The sequence below is a fragment of the Balaenoptera acutorostrata genome, chromosome 6 (assembly GCF_949987535.1).
Source record: "Balaenoptera acutorostrata chromosome 6, mBalAcu1.1, whole genome shotgun sequence".
Classification (NCBI taxonomy): Eukaryota; Metazoa; Chordata; class Mammalia; order Artiodactyla; family Balaenopteridae; genus Balaenoptera; species Balaenoptera acutorostrata.
Genome location: NC_080069.1, coordinates 16,832,756 through 16,839,222, shown reverse-complemented (window position 1 = coordinate 16,839,222; position 6,467 = coordinate 16,832,756).

The window sequence follows — 6,467 nt, the reverse complement described above, 5'->3', positions numbered from 1 at the left end:
ATGGAGGAAAGGAGGGGAAGCAAGAAGAGGTAGGCAGGAAAGAGACTGGAGAAGAGACACCAGTGACAGAATTCACAGCTGAAGGAATGCCTTCAGCCAAGCCCCTACTTTTACCCATAAGGACCCAGTTAGGTGAAGGGACGCACCCAAGGTCACCCAGCTAGTCCCGATATCGGATGGGGTCCTCCCATAGCACTCTCATCGTCAGATCCTGATGTATGACTCCAAGAGGAAGCTCATGGCTTAATTACCAAGGGGCCAGGAGTCTAACTCTGCCCTGGGAACCAAAAAGCCATGTCTCTTCTCCTGCCCAAAAGCCTCCATGGCCTCCCCAACCAAGGCTGCCTCCCGAGCCTGGTGGTCAGTGCCCTCCTCACCTGGTCCAACCTATTCTCCATTTTGCCTCCCACTAATGCTCCCCACATATCCCTGATCAAGCTTACCCTTTGCAGTATGGTGACAACCTGTACTCTCCCATGTTGGCTCACACTGGAATCCCCTTCACTTCAGTGTTACCCTCAGATGTCAACTACTTTGGGAGGCCTTCCTTGAGGCTCCTGGGCCTCAGGAAGCTGTCCCTGTCCTGTACTACCATGCCACATTTTGGTACCTCTTTTACGGAGGAAGGAAAGTAACATTTATTGAGATTTAGCTCTATCTTCAATACGCCTGGTATCATTATCTCTACTTTACAAATGAAGAAACAGATTCAGAGAAGTTAAGTAACTTACCCAAGATCACACAGCTAACTATTAAATGAATGATGGAGGCAGAAATCAAATCTAAGGCTAACTCTAAAACCCTGTTGTGCTTTGTATTATAGTTGCTGTATATTGCTCATTCACAACCTCTTGAGCAGTAAGTCCCTTCATGTAGGAGCTATGCCTTCTTATCTCTTATGTCTAGCATCTAGTAGAGTGTTTGGTTTATAATTGGCACTCCAAATAACCATTTTTAGGATGGATAGATGAATGGGTGGATAGATGGATGGATGGATAAGTGGGTGGGTGAATGGATGGATAGATGGATGGATGGATGGATGGATGGATGAATGGATGGATGAGTGGGTGGGTGGATGATGGATGGATAGATGAGTGGATGGAAGGATGGATGGATGGATAGATGGATGGATAGATGAGTGGGTGAGTCGGTGAGTGGGTGGGTGGGTGGACGGGTGGATGGATGACAGAAGAGTATAACATCTCCATATAACATCTGCAGAGTGGGGTTTGCGCACCACCCCAGGGATCATAATCAGCCACCAGCAACATCTCAACTGAGTCTTAGGAAAGAAGTGGTGTTGGGGGCGCCACCTTGGAATCTAGTGGGTGGAGAGTTGCTATACTACCAGGGCAGGAGACGGCCACTTCAGCAAGCGGCAAGGATTCTTAGACTTGAAACATCAGCACTGAACTGGAATATCCTTAGAGATAATGAGGTCCAACCTCTCATCACCCCTCCCCTCCCATTTTGCAGATGAATAAATTGACAGGGAGAGGAAATGACAAGCAATACCACACAGCTAAGGTGATTCTAGGCACTCAGTTTCTATAGCAACAAAGTGACTTTTGTATTATACGAGAGGGCAGTCATTTGGATGAATTAGACGATATTCAGTGTTGTGTCCTGATCACAGGAACCTCTTCTTGGAGACCCTTTGTGAGGGGACCGTGGAAAGGTGTGATACAAGGGAAGTCCCTGACAGCCAGGACAATCGACCACCAAGCCCAGGGCACTGAAAGGTGCTGCATCTTCTCCCTGCTGGCATCCTTGCCCAGCCCAAAGGGGGCTTGGCAGTGCAGCCCCCTTAGGCTACCATGTGTGACCCCAAGTCTTGGACTGCATGGGAAGGACTCTTGATCTACTCCACCTGCCTCAATTTTCAGAGGCTACTACAACCCCAGGCCACATCAGCTTCTCCAGGCCACCCTTGGTCCAGCCTCTGGGCAACTGCCCTGTGGGGGCAAAGGGACCCTCTCTCTTGGGTTGTCATTATACTCTGCCCTTTGCTCCAGGGGACACGGGCAGTGTGTCCAGACACATTTGTGGTGCTTGTTTGGGCCCCCATGATGGGTAAACTGAGGCATTGTGCAGCACTGGGCCATTTGTTCAGGCTCACCCAGGAAAGAGAGACACAACCACGACTCCAGGGCCCCTCAGTCCCAGCCGACCCAACCCTGCCCGCACCCTGAGTCTCGGCAAACCCCAGAGGCACAGCTGAGCTGAAAGAACATTCTCCCTGAGAGACAATATCTGCCCTTCTCCTTCTTGTATTCCAGATCCACATCCTCCTATTTACTAATTTTCATTTCTGAGTGCTCATGGGCCCCTTGAAGGAGCTTCACATGGAATTCCCTAAAAATACCAAGAAGAAGGGGAGCATCTGGGGAGGGCAACAGAGGCACACGGAGGGAGACGATGGGGCTCAGTGTAAATTATCAGGGCCTATAAATGTCCACAGAGCCTGTTAGGAGCATGACAAGAGGGGCCACAAGACAGGCCCACCTCCGACCCCCCTCCATCCCCCAGCTGCCCTAATGGAGGCAATAAAGTCTTCAGAGACACAGGGCTGGCTTTTAAGCTCCATGCAAATCCTTGATCCCTCCCCCTCCCCCAATGAGACGAAACAGCAGCACTGTCCCCCCCCACCCCACCCCCTCTCCCCACCCTTCATCCTGGACCAAATGAGATCCAGAGGCCAAGCGCTGTTACTCAGATCAAATTCCACTGGGAACAGTTCTCTCTTCCTCCCTCTGCTCTGCCCACACACCTCCTTCTAACCCCTTCCCCCTCCCATTCCACCCCTGGAGATGCCAACGGAGACAAAAGTTGCAGCCCAGGTATCTGAAAGGCCCTGGCTATCAGGGGCGGGTGGAGGGGACTGGAGATCCACTTGCCTGGCTGACCCAGAACTGATCCAAGGGGCACTTCAAAAACTCAGGGTCTGGTGAGCAGAGCCCCCCTGGAGCACCTGAGACGCGATTTCTAACTCTGCTTCTGCCACTCCCGAGCTGTGTGACTTCCAACAAATTCTGTCCCCTTCTGGGCCTCAGTTTCTTTATCTGTGTAATGAGTGAGCTCAGGGGTTGTTGCTGAGGAAACAAAGGGAGGACTTAGCAAGGGGACTGTGGGCCCTTCATCTCATCCTGAACCGGAACAGCCCTGCTCTTATCTCTTTTATCTGGAAGGCTTTGGCTAAGATTTCACTTGAAAAAAAGGTTTGGTGGTTGTAAAAAAAAAAAAAAGCAGTTTAAATCCATTGGCCTAGAAATGACCTCTGTGATTCCTTTCTTCTATCTCATTCTGTGATTCAATCCATGCAAATGCATTTTTTACTAGCTGCCCCAACCTGGATTTCACACATTCTTGCCAGTGGTCCCTACAAGACGGTCGTAGTCACCAGGCCTCGTGCCTTGATTTGAATTCAGAAAGTAGGTCCCCCCGAGCCTCTGGCTGGGTGTATAAGACATAGGTCCCACCTTAAGGTTCAGGAAACAGGTGTCCCCCTGAAAAGATAAACAACCCAGCCAGGACACCTATGCCAAGTGTGGAGTGAGTACTTTAGCCAAGAAGGGTTGCAGGGCATCCAGGATGCAGAGGTGACCAGGGGTTCCCAGATACATGAGAATTCCAAGAAGGGATTACACCGGGTATATGTGGGGGGCTCAGCAAATGGACTAATCAGGCTTCAGGGGTGAGCAGGAAGGTATGATGTCAAGAGTCAGAATACCTGGGCTTAACTCTGATTCTGTCACCTACTTGCCATATGACTTGGGCAAGCCATTTACATTCTTAGCCTCAATTTCCCCATCAGTTTAAACAGTACCTAGGATTCTACTCAGCTCCCTGTGATTCTCTTCTGCACCTACCCCAGGCCCTTTCCTAGAGGTGGCCTTGGTCATGGGGGAAGGACAAGGGAGGAATCCAAGGCCTGACAGGTCAGACTGAAACCCACAAACTGGGGACCAAACATAGAACCCAGGCCTGGCTGCCCTGGTTCTGCCTCTGCCCAACCCTGTAAGTCAGGAGGGGGCAAGAGGAGGGTGGGAGAGAGGAAAGACAGGATGAAGAAGGACCACGTCCCACCCTTGGCCTCTCCAGGTTCATTAGCCAGGCTGGAGGAATCCCCACTGCTCAGAAGGGAGAACTCCTAATGAATATTCATAGTCACCAGAGGCCTCATTTGCATCATCCAAATCCCCAAATGCCACGAGGATCAGCTGCCTCTGTCCTCTCGGGCTGCCCCTCTCGTTGAATAGGATAGCCTGCCCGCCTAATCACCATCACTCCTGCAACCCGCCCACCTCCTTCACCTCCTCTCGTCCTGGCCTTTGCCGTGTGCCCTGACCCAGGCCCTCCCCAAGGTGCCAGGCATGTGTCAGACCTTTCACGGCCAAGGAACCCCCTCCACCCCCCAAGCTGAGCAAGCAAGGAGGTCTGAGCCAGATAGGTGGGCTGCCAGACCCCGTGAAGCAGGACAAACAATCCCAGGGGATGGGATTAGGTTGGCAAAGCTGTAAAATGAAGAGATGTGGGTAGGGGCATGTGAGGGACATGTGAGGCCCCGTCACTGGCTGTGGGAGAGGAGTAGGGGTGGGATGTGGGTGGGAGGGATAGGTAGTTTTGTCATCTCATAAAGGCAACACCCAGAGAGAGAGATGGGCGAAGGAAGGAAAGCATCACGCCCAAAATCCTGAGAGCACTGTGCCTGCATCAGCCCTCACCACTCAGGCCTCCTTCAGAATGAAATTTCCATTTAGAACAATCCAGAAGTCCATCAGTCTAGGATTGGTTAAATAAGTGGTGCCTCGTGCATATCACAGAATACTATATGGCCATTAAAAAGAACACAGTATAGATTTTTTTTTTAAAAACCTGCAATGTCCACAATATGTTGGTAGGTGATACAAGGAAATTGTAGAACTACACTTAGCAAGGTCTTGCCTTTGTAACATGAATAAATAAGTAGATGGATAGATAGATAGATAATCAAAGTTAGTGGATAAACCAGAAAAACAACTGTAAGGACATACCCTAGCTATTTCACAGGGCGCAGGGTGGGATAAGAAGGGAATTTTTTGGGCTTCCCTGGTGGCGCAGTGGTTGAGAATCTGCCTGCCAATGCAGGGGACATGGGTTCGAGCCCTGGTCTGGGAAGATCCCACGTGCCGCGGAGCAACTAGGCCCGTGAGCCACAACTACTGAGCCTGCGCGTCTGGAGCCTGTGCTCCCAACAAGAGAGGCCGCGATAGTGAGAGGCCCGCGCACCGCGATGAAGAGTGGCCCCCGCTTGCCGCAACTAGAGAAAGCCCTAGCACAGAAACGAAGACCCAACACAGCCAAAAATAAATTAATTAATTAATTTTTTTTAAAAAATTAAAAAATAAAAAGAAACTGCCAAAGTGTTTAAAAAAGAAGGGAATATTTTGCTTTTCATGTTAAATATGTTCAATATTTCCTTCCTGTTTGAAGTTTGTGTGTTTTACAATGATTGATTTTATAATCAGGACAAAAAAATTAAATGGGAGGGAAACGCAAATTTCCCATGAAAAGATGACAGTCTTGCTGCAACAGGCTGCCTTCTGCGATGCCAGGGGAGCCTGGGCCCTGGGCTGGCAGAGGGGCTGCCAAGGAGAGGGTGTCGGTGGGTGTGGCCCCCGTCCCTCCCCCACCCCAAACTGTCCTGTAGGCCGGGCTCCAATCTGGCCTTGACCTTGAAATTGGGCTCTGTTTACTCCATTGTGTGTTTGCCCAAGGCTCACTCTCTGGAGAAGCATATCAACTAACTTCTGTAAATTCTTACCAACTTATAAAGCACGTACACATTTTCATTCATTCAGAAACGTTCCTGAGCCTCTCCTGCGAGGCAGGCGCCAGACGCTGGGGATACAGAGAGCAAATAAGCCACAGTCCCTGCTCCCCCAGGGAGACGTCATCAGCGTGGGTGCATCACCCTCAGGGCTATGTAACAGGTGTGCCCAGGTGGGTCGGAGCGCAGAGGCCCCAGTCCTAACTAGTGGCGACCCTAAGCTTCAGAGAAGCAAAGGCATTAGCCAGATGAGGAAGGAAGGCACTCCATAAACAGACCAGCCCTCATCACAGGACACCTATGAGGGCCAGGCCCCGTGCTAGGAAGTTAGATGCCCTCCTCATTTAATATACACAGTGACCCTCATTATCCCTATTCCATGGACAAGGAGGAGCCGACAAGCATGGGAAACAGGGCAGAGGCTGGGAAGAGGCACCTTGGGTTCACAGCAACCAGGGGAAACGGGCCCTGCTTGTCCCACCGAGGCCTCCACAGTGACCTGGTCTCCCTCCCATACCTGCTTCCACCTCTGGGCTTGACTAGATAATTCAGAACCATCTCCCGGGTGCCCAGACTAACCAAAGTGCAATAGCATTTGAAACCCAGGGTCTCCCAGGTTCCCTGGGTCTGGAAACAGCCAGTTCTGCCTGCCTTTACC